Source organism: Bombina bombina, chromosome 3 (assembly GCF_027579735.1).
Source record: "Bombina bombina isolate aBomBom1 chromosome 3, aBomBom1.pri, whole genome shotgun sequence".
Lineage (NCBI taxonomy): Eukaryota > Metazoa > Chordata > Amphibia > Anura > Bombinatoridae > Bombina > Bombina bombina.
In genome coordinates, this window is record NC_069501.1 from 582,464,062 (window position 1) to 582,481,864 (window position 17,803).

The following is a 17,803-nucleotide window of genomic DNA, read 5'->3' on the forward strand; positions in this document are numbered from 1 at the left end:
TTTTTTTAAATTTAAAATAATGTTATAAACGGATATTAACACTGGTGGCTGGCACAGAGCAATGAACCAGAGTATATGCTGTGTGACACAGGCCTGATAGAAAATGAAAAAAAAAATACACTAGCAAAATAATTAACATTTTTGGTTAGTTAAATTTAAACTAATGTTGTTAGGGAGATATCAGTGGTGGCAGTAATCACAGCATATGCTGTGAGCCTTAAACACACAGGCTGAAAGCCAGGCAAATGCTAATAAAAATACAAAAAAAAAAGGCACGAAATATAGCCCTAAAAAGGGCTTTTTGGGGTGCTGTCCTTGCAGCAGAGATGAGTGGAGTCCTTCTGGACTGTAGTGGACACTAAATACACTAGCCTAGCTATGTATTTCCCTATAATGTCAGGAGCACAAACACAACACGTCCTCTCACTAAGAAAGCAAGGTCGTTATGAGTCTAAAATGGCGGCTTCCGAGTAGCTGGGAGGGTCTGTGAGGGAGTGTCTGATGTTGATTGGCTCTAATGTGTCAGACGGCTGTGACATACAGGGTCAAAGTTTCCTCAAGGATGACACATAGGGGGCGGATCGAACATCGCCATGTGTTCGCCCGCAGCCGCGAACGCGAACAAGCTATGTTCGCTGTGAACCGTTCGCTGGCGAACAGTTCGGGACATCACTAGTGGTGTGATGCAGTATGCTCTAGAAAAAGTGGCCAAAACAATTCTGCTGTATACTGTATGCTGTAAACTGCATAACATTGTAATTTACAGAGGATGTAAAATTGAAGATGATGCTAATGACATATCAATTAAAGACATTACAGAGGTGATCTACAATGATGCACCAACTAGACAGGCCATTACTGCAAATAATTTTGTTGCGGAAAATTATTTTAACGACTAAATAAAAATTGTCCATGAATATCTATTATATTTTTTTATTTCAATTGCTACTAATTGATATAAAAATTTGACTGAAACAGTTCTGTTCACATGTTGTATATTTATTTATATTATTATCATTCAATTTAATTTTGTTATTGTTAATAAACAGTAATTTATTTATCTATCTTACAATCAGCTAGATTTAGAGTTTTGTCCGTAACGACCTGTGTAGCTAACGCTGTTTTTTTGCCCCCCGCACCTTTTAAATACTGCTGGTATTTAGAGTTCACAGAAGGGCTGCGTTAGGCTCCAAAAGGGAGCGTATAGCATATTTACCGCCACTGCAACTCTCAATACCAGCGGTGCTTACGGACGTGGCCAGCTTCAAAAACGTGCTCGCGCACGATTTCCCCATAGGAAACAATGGGGCCGTTTGAGCTGAAAAAAAATCTAACACCTGCAAAAAAGCAGCGTTCAGCTCCTAACGCAGCCCCATTGTTTCCTATGGGGAAACACTTCCTATGTCTGCACCTAACACCCTAACATGTACCCCGAGTCTAAACACCCCTAACCTTACACTTATTAACACCTAATCTGCCGCCCCCGCTATTGCTGACCCATGCATATTTTTTTTAACCCCTAATCTGCCGATCCGTACACCGCCGCCACCTACGTTATCCCTATGTACCCCTAATCTGCTGCCCCTAACACTGCCGACCCCTATATTATATTTATTAATCCCTAATCTGCCACCCCCAACGTCGCCGCCACCTACCTACACTTATTAACCCCTAATCTGCCGACCGGACCTCACTGCTACTATAATAAAGTTATTAACCCCTAATCCGCCTCAATAACCCTATAATAAATAGTATTAACCCTTAATCTGCCCTCCCTAACATCGCCGACACCTAACTTCAAGTATTAACCCCTAATCTGCTGACCGGACCTCACCGCTACTCTAATAAATGTATTAACCCCTAAAGCTAAGTCTAACCCTAACACTAACACCCCCCTAAATTAAATATAATTTTTATCTAATGAAATAAATTAACTCTTATTAAATAAATTATTCCTATTTAAAGCTAAATACTTACCTGTAAAATAAACCCTAATATAGCTACAAAATAAATAATAATTATATTGTAGCTATTTTAGGATTAATATTTATTTTACAGGCAACTTTGTATTTATTTTAACCAGGTACAATAGCTATTAAATAGTTAATAACTATTTAATAGCTACCTAGTTAAAATAATTACAAAATTACCTGTAAAATAAATCCTAACCTAAGTTACAATTAAACCTAACACTACACTAGCAATAAATAAATTAAATTAAATACCTACAATTATCTACAATTAAACCTAAAACTACACTATCAATAAATAAATTAAATACAAATACCTACAAATAAATACAAATAAATACACTAACTAAAGTACAAAAAATAAAAAAAGAAATAAGTTACAAAAAATAAAAAAATAATTTACAAACATTAGAAAAAGATTACAATTTTAAGCTAAATGACGTCATCCAAGATGGCATGGTGAAGATAAGGTAGGAAGATCTTCAGGGGCTTAGTGTTAGGTTTATTTAAGGGGGGTTTGGGTTAGATTAGGGGTATGTGGGTGGTGGGTTGTAATGTTGGGGGGGGATTGCATGTTTTTTTTCAGGCAAAAGAGCAGAATTCTTTGGGGCATGCCCCGCAAAAGGCCCTTTTTAAGGGCTGGTAAGGTAAAAGAGCTTTTCTATTTTTATTTTAGAATAGGGTAGGGAATTTTTTTATTTTGGGGGGCATTGTTATTTTATTAGGGGGCTTAGAGTAGGTGTAAGTAGCTTAAAATTGTTGTAATCTTTTTCTAATGTTTGTAAATTATTTTTTTATTTTTTGTAACTTAGTTCTTTTTTAATTTTTTGTACTTTAGTTAGTGTATTTATTTGTATTTATTTGTAGGTATTTGTATTTAATTTATTTATTGATAGTGTAGTGTTAGGTTTAATTGTAGATAATTGTAGGTATTTTATTTAATTTATTTATTGATAGTGTAGTGTTAAGTTTAATTGTAACTTAGGTTAGGATTTATTTTACAGGTAATTTTGTAATTATTTTAACTAGGTAGCTATTAAATAGTTATTAACTATTTAATAGCTATTGTACCTGGTTAAAATAAATACAAAGTTGCCTGTAAAAAAAATATTAATCCTTAAATAGCTACAATATAATTATTATTTATATTGTAGCTATATTAGGGTTTATTTTACAGGTAAATATTTAGCTTTAAATAGGAATAATTTATTTAATAAGAGTTAATTTATTTCGTTAGATAAAAATTATATTTAACTTAGGGGGGTGTTAGTGTTAGGGTTAGACTTAGCTTTAGGGGTTAATACATTTATTAGAGTAGCGGTGAGGTCCGGTCGGCAGATTAGGGGTTAATAAGTGTAGGTAGGTAGCGGCGACGTTGGGGGGGGGGGCAGATTAGGTGTTAATAAATATAATATAGGGGTCGTCGGTGTTAGGGGCAGCAGATTAGGGGTTAATACTATTTATTATAGGGTTTTTGAGGCGGATTAGGGGTTAATAACTTTATTATAGTAGCGGCGAGGTCCGGTCGGCAGATTAGGGGTTAATAAGTGTAGGTAGGTAGCGGCGACGTTGGGGGGGGCAGATTAGGGGTTAATAAATATAATATAGGGGTCGGCGGTATTAGGGGCAGCAGATTAGGGGTACATAGGGATAACGTAGGTGGCGCCGGTGTGCGGTCAGCAGATTAGGGGTTAAAAAAATGTATTATAGTGGCGGCGATGTGGGGGGGCCTCAGTTTAGGGGTACATAGGTAGTTTATGGATGCTAGTGTACTTTAGAGCACAGTAGTTAAGAGCTTTATAAACCGGCATTAGCCCAGAAAGCTCTTAATTCCTGGCTTTTTGCTGCGGCTGGAGTTTTGTCGTTAGATTTCTAACGCTCACTTCAGCCAAGACTCTAAATACCAGCGTTAGAAAGATCCCATTGAAAAGATAGGATACGCAAATGGCGTAGGGGGATCTGCGGTATGGAAAAGTCGCGGCTGCAAAGTGAGCGTTAGACCCTTTCCTGACTGACTCTAAATACCAGCGGGCAGCCAAAACCAGCGTTAGGAGCCCCTAACGCTGGTTTTGACGGCTAACGCCAAACTCTAAATCTAGGCGAATGTTTCTATATATTTTTTTCCATTATAGATTGGATAGAAATATAAATATTTGGTTTTGTCAAACGTTTAAACATTTTCAATTTTCAACTGTGATTAAATGCTAATATTGAAGGGACATTAAAAAAAATATTTCATGATTCAGATAGAAAACACATTTTTAAAGAACATTCAAATTTAGTTGTTATCTAATTTGCCTCATTCTCTTGTTATCCTTTGCTAAAAAATAATATCTAGATAGGCTCATGAATTGCTGTTTTGTGGCAGCACATAGATCCCTTTTGTGATTTTCTTACTTATATGTATTGGTATTTATTTAAAAATAGGATATCTAAATATAGAAGAAATTAAAAATAGTAAATATACACATCACAACATTCCTTGTTTAGTAGTCCTGGGGGAAAATGTATGTATATTAACACTAGTATTTTCAATAAATAATAATAAAAAAAAATCTCAGATGTATCCTAGTGGATATTTTATATTAACAATTTATTTTTAATGCAACATATATACAATTTGTATTAACTATTACTACTGATAACATATTACAATTTTCCACTAAATTACATTTAATACATTACAAATTTAAAAACTATATTAATGATTAGAATATTCAAATACAATTAAAAAAATGTATTTATGAAATAATATACATTTCCTATATATAATTAAAATTATCTTGGGCATATGTGAATCAAAAATAACTCCAAATTAAAAATACATACTGGCTCAAAAATGAGATTATCAAAACATTTGAAGTTAGTATAAACAAATGGTATTAGATCAATCTAGTATAAAGTTCTTAGGCTTGTGTCATTATTCAATATCAATATATGAAACTGTAAAAATAAAATAAAGTTTTTAAACATTCGATTATCAAATAACACAAGATTTACAAGATTTATAGGCACATCCATTTACATAGTTGCTATGCGACCAAGAAGGATGAAGAAAGTCAAACCTTTCACATCAGGTGAAATGATCATTTTAGTTTATGTGATGGACCGTTATTTTCCAAAATGCTTAGGGGGCGTCCGTGGAGTAACCCAAGATGACAGGGACAAAACTATATTCAAAATGATAAACAGAATGTATTGTGTCTCTAACATTAAAAGAACCAGACGTCAATGCCTAAGACGACATAGTGATGTTAGATGCAGAGAACCAGAATATTATGATTTAATTAGAAGCCTTCTAAAGACATGTAAGTTTAATAATTACAAAGTACCTTAATTTTTATCATTCAATTGATCATCACATTACCAATTTATTTTTTAATTTTTATAATAAAAGCAACAGTCTACTCCAAAATGTTTATTATTTTAAATGTTAGATATTGCCTTTAATAGCTATTCCACAGCTTTGCACAATCAAAATTTTGATATAAATATTCTTCATTATGTTTAAAAATATGAATTTGTGACTGTTTCTATGCCACTATAGACAACCTCTTAAAACATTATTTTGTAATAGCTTATTAAAACAAGATACAGCTATTCAATGTGGACTATATAGATAACATTGTGCTCTCTCTGGGGTAGCTGTGCTTAACATTAAAGTGTTAAAGCCCATAAAAAGAATTAATACATTGCTTCAATTTTGATCTGGAGGCTGTCAACACAGGCTCATTGAAACAATCAATTCACAGTGCTATTCAATGACATTTAGTAACATGTTGTTTTTATTATTAACTATATAACCAAAAAACAAATCTACTAACTATTTATTAATAATAGCATAAAAAATAACATGAAAACTAACAATAGTCTAAATTATAATTTAATAATTAATTAAAGTGAAGGTCAATTTTCATGTGAAAGTGCCCGGTTTTTAAAAAAACTATTAAAAACAGGGGTACTTTCATTCATGAAAATTGACATTGCACCGTATTTATAAAATACTTACCTTTTTCTTCTGAAACGCTGGATCGCTGTTCTGAAACAATGCCCCTCCTGCTTCTTCCTGGTTTACCTACCCAGCAATGATGAAACCGGCTTCCTCCAATCACGGCGTTGCCTCAGGCAATGATTCCCCCGGGGGGGCGTGATTGGAGGATTCCGGAATTGTCGTTGCTGACGTATGAAGAGGCTTGCAACGGGCTGGTGAAGTGCGTGAGTGGCTTCAAGAAGAAAAGGTAAGTATATTTTAAGAAAACGGGTGAAGTTTCAATTTTCATGAATTAAAGTGCCCCTGTTTTTAATAGTTTTAAAAAAAAACGGGCACTTTCATATGAAAATTGACCTTCACTTTAAATGAACATGAAACCCAAAATTTTAGTTTCATGATTTAGAAAGAGAATACAATTTTAAACAACTTTACAATTTACTTCTAATATTTTATTTGATTCCTTCTCTTGTTATCCTTTGCTGAAATGTTTATGTAGGAAAGCTCAGGAGCAGCAAAGAACCTAGGTTCTAGCTGCTGATTGTTTGATGCATATATTTACATATTGTCTAACCCCCATGTGTTCAGTTAGAAATCAGTAGTGCATTGCTGCTCTTTCAAAAAATGATAACAAGAGAATGAAAAACTTGTATACTAGAAGTTAATTAGAAATTTGTTAAAAATAGTATTTTCTACCTAAATCATGAAAGAAAAAAATAGGGTTTCATGTCCCTTTAACAAAAGATAACATAAAAGTAACTATATACATTCATTTTATTTTTTCTATCTATATACACTACTTCAGATAAGAAGACAGGGAATTGTCTCCACAGCCAGGAGGTATCAGACGCTTAACAATAGTCCATACACCTCAAGGTACAAAATGAAACCAGCAATTAATTTATTAAGGTATTGATCTTATTACCATAATCCTGATTTGTATAATTTTATTATTGTAGAAACTGAAAAATTGGTTCAAATAGTAAAGAAAAGGAGGTTCCGGGAGAATAAGGGATTTATCTTCTCCTGACAGTATTACTATAATTACTACAATTGAATGTATATTTTAAATTAGAAATAGTTAATTTTTGTAATTATATACTTGCTCATAGGAACAATAATTGTTCATAGAAACAGAGGAAAATAATGTCCAAAACAAAATTTCATTAACTTTGCCATCGATGCAACTAGGTAAATGTATGTTTTTTTTTTATGCTTATTTTATAATGAAAAATGCTTGGCTTTCTTTCGTTCTTTCTTTCTTTCTTTCTTTCTTTCTTTCTTTCTTTCTTTCTTTCTATCTTTCTTTCTTTCGTTCTTTCTTTCTTTCTATCAATTTATATATTTATCTAACAGATGAAAGTACAGAAATATACACACTAAATTAATCTGAAAACGATGTTGCCATGGAAGTTACAAATGTTTCAAGACAATTACAACTGCAACACCTCCATCCTCTTGTCATACTGGTAATAATTTTTAGATTATTGCATTTCCATCAGTCTTTCTAAAAATATCTCAAAACATATATAATATTAAATTAGTTCTATTTTTTAAAGATGCTGGTGTGCAAGTTGGATCCCAAGTACAGTCATCTGTTCAAGAACAAATCATAAATATTATAGATTCTCTAAAGAATTTAAATGCACAGGTTCAAAAGCTATACAACGCATAAGTTATGGAGAAAATGTAAGAGTTTTGTTACTTATAAAAAAAATAATAAAAAAATTAAGATGACATTGACAATTTTATGTCATGAACACTATCATGACACTTGTATTTTTTTTTTTTTTTTTGCAGTACGCACAAATTAGGAAATTATGATATTTTCTAATTTTATTTCAAATACTATTTTACAAAATTCACCTTTTTGTTTTGGCATTGTGCATTTAATTTATTTATGATGATATTATAAATAAATATTTAAGAAGCATTTTTATTGATTGGTCTGTTAATAAATAGATTAATGAGCCAGAAAGATTTTAAAAAGTAAAATATAAATCAAAATATAGAACTTTAATATCAATCAGAATAAGTAACATTAGATAAAAAAGACTTCCATAAAAAAAATACAAGCAAGAAAAGTGATATATACCATTCACATAACTAAGCCTATGCAAACTACTAAAACATTTGGTACTTTGGATCTGGAGAATCTCTGGCCTGCTGTCTATCTCTCATTATTTCTATCAGAGACTGCATAGTTTTTTTTTAGCAATATGCATAGTATTTTCCGCTATTGTCAATGCCCTGTTAATTTGTTGTTTTTTTTCTGTCTCCATTTGCCTTTGCCACTCAAAAATTTCCCTGTCTAGTTCTGTTCTTTGTTAACTGTAGTTGTCCCTTCTTTGTAAATGCGCAGAGAACGTCTTGAAACTGCCTACTGTCAGCCCTATATCCACATGCAAGATTCATCATCTCATTTAGAGCTGGATCTTACAATGGTGCAGGCTGTTGAGGTTCAGGTTGAGGAGGTGCAAGTTCTATTTGTTCAATGTCCTGCTGTTCTGCTAAATGTACAGCAGGATTCTGAACCTCATCAGAGGAGTTATCTAGTAGCTCATGAATCTCTAAATCCTGATCTTGTGCTATTTGGAATAGATCTGAAGTCTCCCATCCCAGTTCTATAGATCTACACTCCTGACTATGATCAGTAATTGGAACCAGGTTTATAATAACCTCTCTTGATGATTCAACCTCCTCCTGCATATCTGAAAAAAAAATAATTAAAAATACTAATTATGTTTTATAAGCCACATTTTTTAAAAACACAATTATTCTACATTCGGTACGTGTCCCCCTGGGGATACTTGTGTTATTTTCAAGGTGTACCACAATAAATAATGTTTTGGTGACGAAAGATGTAGATATTGTAAAAATAACTCATGAAAGAAAGATAAGTTTCTCATTTATAATCATGAAAAGTACTAACGCCTAGATTTAGAGTTTTGTCAGTAAAGACCCGCGGTGCTAACGCTGCTTTTTTTTCCAGTGCACCCTTAAGACAACGCTGGTATTACGAGTTGTCTGAATGGCTGCGTTTGCCTCAGAAAAGGGAGCGTAGAGCATAATTTAGCTCCACTTCAACCCTCAATACCAGCGTTGCCTACGGTAGCGGTAAGCTGGAAAATGTGCTCGTGCACGATATCCCCATAGGAAACAATGGGGCTGAGCTGGCTGAAAAAAAACCTAAACCTGCAAAAAAGCAGTGTTCAGCTCCTAACGCAGCCCCATTGTTTCCTATGGGGAAATACTCTCTAAGTCTACACCTAACACCCTAACATGAACTCCGAGTCTAAACACCCCTAACCTTACACTACAAGATGGCTCCGCTCCGCTCCGGATGGAGGACATCTTCTTGCTCTGCTTGGATGAAGAATTTGGCTCGGCTGAGAGAAGACGACTCAAGGTAGGGAGATCTTCAGGGGGTTAGTGTTAGGTTTATTTAAGGGGGGTTTGGGTGGGTTAGAGTAGGGGTATGTGGGTGGTGGGTTTTGATGTTGGGGGGTATTGTATTTTTATTTACAGATAAAAGAGCTGATTACTTTGGGGCAATGCCCCACAAAAGGCCCTTTTAAGGGCTGGTAAAAGAGCTGATTACTTTTTAATTTAGAATAGGGGAGGACATTTTATTATTTTGGGGGGCTTTTTTATTTTATTAGGGGGCTTAGATTAGGTGTAATTAGTTTAAACTTCTTGTAAAAAAAAATTATTTTCTGTAATTTAGTGTTTGTTTTTTTGTATTATAGATTAGTTTATTTAATTGTATTTTAGTTTAGCTAATTGTAGGTAATTAATTTAATTAATTTATTGATAGTGTAGTGTTAGGTGTATTTGTAACTTAGGTTAGCATTTATTTTACAGGTAATTTTGTAATTATTTTAACTAGGTAGCTATTAACTATTTAATAGCTATTGTACCTAGTTAAAATAAATACAAAGTTGCCTGTAAAATAAATATAAATCCTAAAATAGCTACAATGTAACTAATAGTTATATTGTAGCTATATTAGGGTTTATTTTATAGGTAAGTATTTAGTTTTAAATAGGAAAAATGTATTTAATGATAGTAAATTTATTTAGATTAATTTAAATTATATTTAAATTAGGGGGGTGTTAGGGTTAGGGTTAGACTTAGGTTTAGGGGTTAATAAATGTATTATAGTAGCGGAGATGTTGCGGGCAGGAGATTAGGGGTTAATATTTGTAGGTAGGTGGCGGCGATGTTAGGGAGGTCAGATTAGGGGTTAATAAAATTTATTATAGTGTTTGCGAGGCAGGAGTGCAGCGGTTTAGGGGTTAATACATTTATTATAGTGGCGGCGATGTCTGGTCAGCAGATTAGGGGTTAATAAGTGTAGGTAGGTGGTGGCGACGTTGGGGGGGCAGATTAGGGGTTAATAAATATAATGTAGGTTGCGGCGGTGTCCGGAGCGGCAGATTAGGGGTTAAAACATTTTATTATAGGATTTGCGATGTGGGGGGCCTCGGTTTAGGGGTTCATAGGTAGTTTATGGGTGCTAGTGTACTTTATAGCACAGTAGTTAAGAGCTTTATGTTCCCGCGTTAGCCCATAAAGCTCTTAACTACTGACTTTTTTTGACAGTAGGAGTCTTGTTGGTAGAGGCTCTATCGTTCACTTCTTCCAAGACTTAAAATACCAGCGTTAGGCAAATCCCATTGAAAAGATAGGATACGCAATTGACGTAAGGGGATCTGCAGTAGCCTGGAGTTGCGGAAAGAAAATGAGCGGTAGACCCTTTCCTGCCTGACTCTAAATACCAGCGGGCGGTAAAAAGCAGCGTTAGGACCCCTTAACACTGCTTTTGACGGCTAAGGCCAAACTCTAAATCTAGGCGTAACTGTGCAGAGAATGTGATTAAAGAGACAGTTAACATCAGAAATTGTGTTGTTTAAAAATATAGATAATCCCTTTATTACCCATTCCTCAGTTTTGCATAACCAACACAGTTATAAAAATACACTTTTTACCTTTGTGATTAACTTGTATCTAAGCCTCTTATGCCAGGTCTATGATCACATGACATTTTATTTATTATCTATTGACTTTAATTGTGCAGTGGTGCAGTGTCTGCCATAAAACACGGGCGTGATCACAATGTTATCTATATGGCCTACATGAACTAGCTCTCCCCTGTTGTAAAAATAAAATAGAAAAGCATGTGACAAGAGGCGGCCTTCAAGGGCTTTGAAATTAGCATTTGAGCCTTCCTAAGTTTAACTTTCAAATAGAAATACCAAAGAGAACAAAGCACATTTGTTTAAAAGTAAATTTAAACCTTTTTAGAAATTACATGCCCTATTTGAAACCTGATTTTATTTTTGACTCTACTGTCCCTTCAAAGAACTAAAATTAAAACATCAATATTACTTCCATCTTCCAGAAGAAACAAAAACAAATTTTAAATATATGGATGGATAGTTAATCTTTAAATATCAAATTAATTATTCTATATTCTTTAAAGTTATATTATAACAACATATTTACCATTAATAAGTGATGTTAAATCTGTCACCATATATCTAACAAGACGTCCAACATCCGCTGTTAAAAAAAAAGAGAAAATACATTATAATTAATATTTTTCTTTTTAAAACATTTAGAAGCAATATAAATAATATAACAATAAATACCTGTGCTTCTTTCAACTGCTGTATCTGGTGTACTGCTCCGTATATCTGGTACGGTATCAGCAGATGATAAGCTATGGCTGGTATTGGATGTAGACCATATATATTGCCCATGTTGTTGAGGTTGTCTGATCTGTAAGCTTTCCATTTGATGGGATGTTGATGCTCGTGGTTCAGATTCTATAGAGGTAGATGGAAGGTTAACCGTGGCTGATGTGGAAAACTAAGCAGACAAATCTATAAAATAAATATTATAATTAACACAAGCTTTTCATTCATCACTATAAAAAAAAAAGACACAAAATGAAAAAAATATAATTTTTTTTTAGTTTGGATAAAGCCAGCATAACAGATAACAATGGCTTTTTAACACATGAGCTAGCACTTGGGTCTGTATGTAGCATTAGTGAGAAAGGTGCATTAGTGTGGCACACACCAACTAGCATTGTACAGGTGGATGTATGCAGCATTAGTGAGAAAAATGACATTATTGTGGATCACATGAACTATTAGTGATATGATTAAATTAATGTGGCTCACATGAAATAGCATTTTACTGGGGGATGTATGTAGCATTAGTGATAAAGGTACATTTTGTGTCACAAATGAACTAGCATTGTACAAGGGTGATGTATGGAGCATAATTGATAAAAAGGACATTATTGTGGCACACATAAGCTTTCATTTTACTGTGGGATGTATGTAGTATTATTGAGATGAAGACATTGTGTCTCACATGAAATAGCATTTTACTGTGGGATGTATGTAGTATTATTGAGATGAAGACATTAATATGTCTCACATGAAATAGCATTTTACTGTGGGATGTATGTAGTAGTATTGAGATGAAGACATTGTGTCTCACATGAAATAGCATTTTACTGGGGGATTTATGTAGTATTATTGAGATGAAGACATTAATGTGTCTCACATGAAATAGCATTTTACTGTGGGATGTATGTAGTATTATTGAGATGAAGACATTGTGTCTCACATGAAATAGCATTTTACTGGGGGATGTATGTAGTATTATTGAGATGAAGACATTAATGTGTCTCACATGAAATAGCATTTTACTGGGGGATGTATGTAGTAATATTGAGATGAAGACATTAATATGTCTCACATGAAATAGCATTTTACTGGGGGATTTATGTAGTATTATTGAGATGAAGACATTAATGTGTCTCACATGAAATAGCATTTTACTGGGGGATTTATGTAGTATTATTGAGATGAAGACATTGTGTCTCACATGAAATAGCATTTTACTGGGGGATTTATGTAGTATTATTGAGATGAAGACATTAATGTGTCTCACATGAAATAGCATTTTACTGGGGGATTTATGTAGTATTATTGAGATGAAGACATTAATGTGTCTCACATGAAATAGCATTTTACTGGGGGATGTATGTAGTATTATTGAGATGAAGACATTGTGTCTCACATGAAATAGCATTTTACTGGGGGATGTATGTAGTATTATTGAGATGAAGACATTGTGTCTCACATGAAATAGCATTTTACTGGGGGATGTATGTAGTATTATTGAGATGAAGACATTAATATGTCTCACATGAAATAGCATTTTACTGGGGGATGTATGTAGTATTATTGAGATGAAGACATTGTGTCTCACATGAAATAGCATTTTACTGGGGGATGTATGTAGTATTATTGAGATGAAGACAATGTGTCTCACATGAAATAGCATTTTACTGGGGGATGTATGTAGTATTATTGAGATGAAGACAATGTGTCTCACATGAAATAGCATTTTACTGGGGGATGTATGTAGTATTATTGAGATGAAGACAATGTGTCTCACATGAAATAGCATTTTACTGGGGGATTTATGTAGTATTATTGAGATGAAGACATTAATGTGTCTCACATGAAATAGCATTTTACTGGGGGATGTATGTAGTATTATTGAGATGAAGACAATGTGTCTCACATGAAATAGCATTTTACTGGGGGATGTATGTAGTATTATTGAGATGAAGACAATGTGTCTCACATGAAATAGCATTTTACTGGGGGATGTATGTAGTATTTTTGAGATGAAGACAATGTGTCTCACATGAAATAGCATTTTACTGGGGGATGTATGTAGTATTATTGAGATGAAGACAATGTGTCTCACATGAAATAGCATTTTACTGGGGGATGTATGTAGTAGTATTGAGATGAAGACATTAATGTGTCTCACATGAAATAGCATTTTACTGGGGGATGTATGTAGTATTATTGAGATGAAGACAATGTGTCTCACATGAAATAGCATTTTACTGGGGGATGTATGTAGTATTATTGAGATGAAGACAATGTGTCTCACATGAAATAGCATTTTACTGGGGGATGTATGTAGTATTATTGAGATGAAGACATTAATGTGTCTCACATGAAATAGCATTTTACTGGGGGATGTATGTAGCATTATTGAGATGAAGACAATGTGTCTCACATGAAATAGCATTTTACTGGGGGATGTATGTAGTATTATTGAGATGAAGACATTAATGTGTCTCACATGAAATAGCATTTTACTGGGGGATGTATGTAGTATTATTGAGATGAAGACATTAATGTGTCTCACATGAAATAGCATTTTACTGGGGGATGTATGTAGTATTATTGAGATGAAGACAATGTGTCTCACATGAAATAGCATTTTACTGGGGGATTTATGTAGTATTATTGAGATGAAGACATTAATGTGTCTCACATGAAATAGCATTTTACTGTGGGATGTATGTAGTATTATTGAGATGAAGACATTGTGTCTCACATGAAATAGCATTTTACTGGGGGATTTATGTAGTATTATTGAGATGAAGACATTGTGTCTCACATGAAATAGCATTTTACTGGGGGATGTATGTAGTAGTATCGAGATGAAGACATTAATGTGTCTCACATGAAATAGCATTTTACTGGGGGATTTATGTAGTATTATTGAGATGAAGACAATGTGTCTCACATGAAATAGCATTTTACTGGGGGATGTATGTAGTATTATTGAGATGAAGACATTAATGTGTCTCACATGAAATAGCATTTTACTGGGGGATGTATGTAGCATTATTGAGATGAAGACAATGTCTCTCACATGAAATAGCATTTTACTGGGGGATGTATGTAGTATTATTGAGATGAAGACAATGTGTCTCACATGAAATAGCATTTTACTGGGGGATGTATGTAGTAGTATTGAGATGAAGACATTAATGTGTCTCACATGAAATAGCATTTTACTGGGGGATGTATGTAGTATTATTGAGATGAAGACATTGTGTCTCACATGAAATAGCATTTTACTGGGGGATGTATGTAGTAGTATTGAGATGAAGACATTAATGTGTCTCACATGAAATAGCATTTTACTGGGGGATGTATGTAGTATTATTGAGATGAAGACAATGTGTCTCACATGAAATAGCATTTTACTGGGGGATGTATGTAGTATTATTGAGATGAAGACAATGTGTCTCACATGAAATAGCATTTTACTGGGGGATGTATGTAGTATTATTGAGATGAAGACATTGTGTCTCACATGAAATAGCATTTTACTGGGGGATTTATGTAGTATTATTGAGATGAAGACATTAATGTGTCTCACATGAAATAGAATTTTACTGGGGAATGTATGTAGCATTAGTGAGAAAGGTACATTAGTATGGCACACATGAACTAGCATTGTACAGGTGGATGTATGCAGCATTAGTGATAAAAAATAAATTTGTTTGGCTCACATGAACTAACATTGTAGAGGTGTATGTATGTATAAATATTTAGAAAAGGACATTATAATTACTCACATAAACTAGCATTGTGCATGTGGATGTATGCAGCATTAGTGAGTAGTACAATCGGGTTGATTGACAACCCCCTGCTGGTGGCCGCGAGTCTGCAGGGGGCGGCGTTGCACCAGCAGCTCTTGTGAGCTGCTGGTGCAATGCTGAATTTGGAGAGCGTATCCATATTCAGCGAGGTCTGGCGGACCTGATCCGCACTGTCGGATCAGGTCCGCCAGACTTTGATAATTAGGGGCCCATGTCTCAAGTGAAGAGGGGGCTAAAGAAACTGCAGTGAAAGTGTTTTTTGTTGTTGTTTTTGAATAGTTTATGGTTTATGGGTCACTTATAATTGCAAACTTGATGTGTTACATAAAAATGGTATTGTATTAGTCACTTTGATAGATGATAACTGCAGTATAATTCTCATCATAAAGGGGATATTGCACTGGAACACGTGTATATTTAGTTTATTTATTTAAAAAAGGTTTAATGTTTATGCTTGTACTTAAGGTGCTTTGGAATGTAACATCTGACATGCTACAAAAAGTATGTCTAAGGTTTAATGAAGGTGTGATTTTTTGTTTTTGTTTACACAGGTTTTAAATGGTATTGGTCGCTATGAGTGTTATCACTAGCAATTCAAGTTTTATGTTATATAAGACAATGTACTGGAGAAAATTTGTGTATTTTAATTGTTCACATAAAATAGTGCTCTGGAGTAAACTCATATTTTGTAGTGGTTTACTCACAGAATGCTTTCTGTTATTTTTTGTTTATGGACACTGAGAATTGAAAATTTTGATGTGTTACAAAAGAATGGTATTGTATTAGTTATCTGGATGGAGGATACGTGCAGTGCACCTTTTGTTTTAGAGGAGATAGTATACTGGAACACGTGTGTATATCTAGATTTCTTATTTAAAGAAGGTCCAATGTTTGTGTTTAAGCTTTTTTGGAATATAAAGTATGATTTATTTATTTCCCTCTCTATCTCTCCCCTTCTTTCTTGTTTCTTCCCTCTAACCTGTTTATCTATTACATGTCCTCTTCTATAAATGATGATGCCGCTGAAATTTATATTATGGAATGTGGGGAGTTTTAACTACCCCTTTAAACAACAGATTACACTAACCCATTTAAGAAGGTTAAGAACCGATGTAGCGTTTCTTCAGGAGACACATCTCTCTGATCAAGAACATGACTTGCGTTTTTCATATGATTTATATTCTTCAGAGAATTTTTGAAAACATCTAATACATTCATGAAATGACTACTTAACGGATAATGAGAGACACTTAGATAGTCCGAAATTATTCTGGGGGACTGCTAAAGCAGTACTCGACGGTAATATAATAGCATACAATGCTAATTTACATAGGAATATCAGACAGAAACTTCAATATTTGCAAGAAAAAATAACCGTGGCTTATCATTCCTATTGTGTAACACCCTCTGCTTTGACATGAGAGGCTTATTTGACAAGTAAAAAAGAATTGTATACATATTTTGCACATCAAACATCCCACTCGCTGCTAAAAGCTGATAGTCGCTATTATAGATTTGGGAATAGGTTGGGTAAGTTACTGGCCTCTTTAGTCAAGATGCAATCATCTCGCAAACATGTAGCAGCTATTAGATATTGCGGTATTACATACAGAATGCCAACTGCTATTCCAGTGGCCTTCGCAAATTATTTTGCTGATTTATATACCAGCCAAACATCTACATCAATGGCACATAATTTAATTTTTGGAAGAACTTAGTGCTCCCCCAAATTACACAAAAGCAGATAGAACTTTAAAATGTGCCAATCACGATGGGGGAAATTGGAAAAAACTATTTCGACAATAGCAAATGGCAAGCTTCAGTTCCAGAATTTATAAGATACTTAAACTTCAAATCACTTTTTTTTTATGTGTGAGAGGACATCGGTAACGAATCTAAGAAGAGTTTTACACACAATTTCCCATTGTTGGTCACGCTCTGAAGAGGATAATGAGGGGACCCTATCAGAGGCCTTCCTGCTTTCATTAGATGCAGAGAAGGCCTTTGAAAGGGTTGAATGGAACCATTTTTTTTAGTCTCTCAGGCATTTTGGCTTTAGTGGCCATTTTCTATCATTAATTCGTAAAATCTATCATATACCAATGGCTCAAATTTTGATTAATGGGGTTTTTTCCTCATGGGTACCTATGTATATAGGCACTAGGCAGTGTTACCCATTGTTGCCACTCCTTTTTAATTTAGTTTTGGAACCCCTAGCAATAAAACTACGCCTTTCCTTTCCTGGAATAAATATTAAGGGTTCGACATTACACCTTGCTCTGTAAAACCCCTCCTTATATATTCCTATAATACTACAACTGATTGTAGACTTTGGAAGTATAT